At 38.5% G+C, this 3,051-nt stretch overlaps 1 long non-coding RNA gene across 1 annotated transcript; it reads left to right on the top strand.

Moving 5' to 3' along the window:
- Positions 1-1,769: 1,769 nt before the first annotated feature.
- On the top strand, positions 1,770-2,696 carry LOC134329336 (uncharacterized). The gene is made up of 2 exons (XR_010014860.1): positions 1,770-2,011; positions 2,298-2,696. It is a non-coding gene; the product is annotated as an uncharacterized LOC134329336 (long non-coding RNA).
- The last annotated feature ends 355 nt before the right edge of the window (positions 2,697-3,051 follow it).

Below are 3,051 nucleotides of genomic sequence, written 5' to 3'. Positions count from 1 at the left end.
GGCATGGCTGCGAAAGGTGCGCGAGTGATTATTAGGTTAGATTAGATTAGATTAAATTGGATACAAGTTTGTCATTGAGAAAGTACAAACCAATGGAATGCAGACAGCATCTAACAAGAAGTGCAAAGTAATGAGCATAATGGGCATAAATAGTGCAGATGATGAGGTAGATGCAAATATGGAACAAATAAGGTGCATGATAAACAGTGTAAATGCAAAGGGTAGCTGGGGTCAGATCGCATGCTCAACTATTGTACAGCACCCCTGGAGCAGAGAGGGTTAAGGGCCTTGCTCAAGGGCCCAACAGTGGCTGCATAGCAGAGCTGGGATTCAAACTCTCAACCTTTCAATTGATTGTCCAAAGCTCTACTCAGAAGGCTACCACTGTGAGACTGCAGCTTTAGTGTAAACCATACAGATAATAAAGTAGAATTGAGCAGTTATTTAAATAGCACTGTTGCCTCACAATTGGACAATTCTAGGTTTGATTCCCATGTGGAATGGTTCGGGTCCTTTCTGTGAGGAGTTTGCATGTTCTCCCAGTGTCTGTGTGGGTTTTCTCCAGGTGCTCTGCATGTCTTTGGACTGTGGGAGGAAACCAGTATCTGTGTGTACACTGATCAGCCATAACATTTAAAACCACCTCCTTGTTTCTACACTCACTGTCCATTTTATCAGCTCCACTTACCATATAGAAGCACTTTAGTTTTACAATTACTGATTGTAGTCCATCTGCTTCTCTGCATTCCTTTTTAACCTTCTGTTACCCTGTTCTTCAATGGTCAGGACCCCCACAGAGCCACCACAGAGCAGGTATTATATAGCTGGTGGATCATTCTCAGCACTACGCTGACAATAACATGGTGGTGGTGTGTTAATGTGTGTTGTGCTGGTATGAGTGGATAAGACACAGCAGCGCTGCTGGAGTTTTAAAATGCCGTGTCCACTCTATTAGACACTATTCGACACTCCTACCTAGTTGGTCCACCTTGTAGATGTAAAGTCGTGAAGGCGATCACTCATCTATTGCTGCTGTTTGAGTTGGTCATCTTCTAGACCTTCATCAGTGGTCACAGGACACTGCCCACGGGCACTGTTGGCTGGATATACATACGAAAGAAATAAAAACTTAAAAACGACTAAATGTTTCAGACATATGACAGTGTCTGGTCTTTTAGAAAACTGTCAAGGAAAAAATAATAATAAAATAACAGTATTATTAAGTGAAGATGTTCACAGAATTAAGTTTTCCCCCCCACACAGGCTCCAGATCTCACTGACCTATTATTTGACCCAACCCTGTCACTCAAAAAGAGCAAAATATAACACCAGAGACACAAAGTCTGTGGTAGACAGAAATCACCAAGTGAAATACATACAGATGATATAATAACAAGTCAAAAGTTTACATACACTTGGAAGTAATGGCAATTCTGGCATTTTTGCCAAAAAAAAGTGTTTTTTAATGGTGAGTTTTCTAAAAATATGATGAGCCAAACATTAACTATTAATTTGGTGCTACAGAAGGTTCAGTAATGTAATTTATTTTGTCCCATGGCCTCCTACTGGTAGTGATTATGATGGTAGTGATAGAAACGTCCAACAGAGTTTTTAGATTTGCCCACTCTGTGTGAAGTGTGTGGTCTGCTTGGATCCTCATCAGCTCATTTTTAGATTGGTTATTCTATTAATTTTTGGTTTGTCCTCCTACTCATACTGCAGGACACCCATCACCAATCTATCTGTTCCTCCGAGAGCTCTATAGGCTCTATGCACGACTGTCTTCCGGGTTCTCGTATACTGGCAGATCAACTTCCGGTATTCATTTGCCGGTCGTCAACAAGCAGATAACGTTAGGCATGGCTCTCTTTTACACTTGTTGTCTTCAAGATTAACCTCGTCTGACAGTGAACGATTTAGACCGACCGACGCATGGTTTGTACTGCTTCTTCTAACAAGCGGGAAAAAGGATTTTAAATGTACAACTCCAGCGACATTGACAAATATGAAGGTAAGTACGTTAGCAAACATTTCCTTAGAACCATGCAAGTAGGGTAGTTGTAAACTGGTTAGTGGTTGTTTTGCTAGACTAGACAAACACTACATCTAGCTTGACAGACCAGTATTAAGATTCATGTTTTAGTTAGCTTTGAAGCATACCATTACAATTTCATTTTTATGCATATTCTGCTTGCACAGTGCCAGGTTAGGCAAGCTTTAAGATAGTGTCAAATCCCATGTATTAATGATGTTCAAACAACAATAAATATATATATGTATGTGTGTTCAATTCCCAGGTGGAGTGGTCCGGGTTCTTTCTGTGTGAGGTTTGCATGTTCTCCCTGTATCTGCGTGGGTTTCCTCCGGCAGCTCCTGTTTCCTCCCACAGTCCATAGACGTGCAAGTGAGGTGAATTGGAGATACAAAATTGTTTGATATTAAAACTTGAACTGATGAATTTTGTGTAATGAGTAACTACCATTTCTGTCATGAATGTAACCAAAGTGTAAAACATGATGTTAAAATCCTAATACAACATAAAACAAACTAAACATATCTGACTGGATATATTAGCAATTTACCCTCAATCTTTTGATTAAGTGTAAAAAGTTTTGTTCACCAATATATGAATGAGTTATCTTTTATTCATTATCAAATGTTATATGTCAGACCATAATAAATTTCCTGTCAATTGATTAATTTGATGTTACAGTATTAACATGTCTTTCTCCAAAAACATATTTGTTGTAAATGCGAGGAGGAACTTTGATTTTTTTATTCTTATGTTTATTACAGCAGGTTATCAAGAATTAAAGTCATTACAGAATTTATCAGTGTCAAGCTGGCAGCAATGGGGTATCAAATATACAGTGCCTTGCAAAAGTATTCAGCCCCCTTGAACTTTTCAACTTTTTGCCACATTTCAGGCTTCAAACATAACGATATGAAATTGTAATTTTTTGTGAAGAATCAACAACAAGTGGGACACAATCGTGAAGTGGAACGAAATTTATTGGATATTTTAAACTTTTTTTAGAAATAAAAAACTAA

This window comes from Trichomycterus rosablanca, chromosome 15, assembly GCF_030014385.1.
Source record: "Trichomycterus rosablanca isolate fTriRos1 chromosome 15, fTriRos1.hap1, whole genome shotgun sequence".
NCBI classification, from domain to species: domain Eukaryota; kingdom Metazoa; phylum Chordata; class Actinopteri; order Siluriformes; family Trichomycteridae; genus Trichomycterus; species Trichomycterus rosablanca.
The sequence above is the reverse complement of the archived record's forward strand: the minus strand, read 5'-3'. Positions and strand labels throughout refer to the sequence as shown.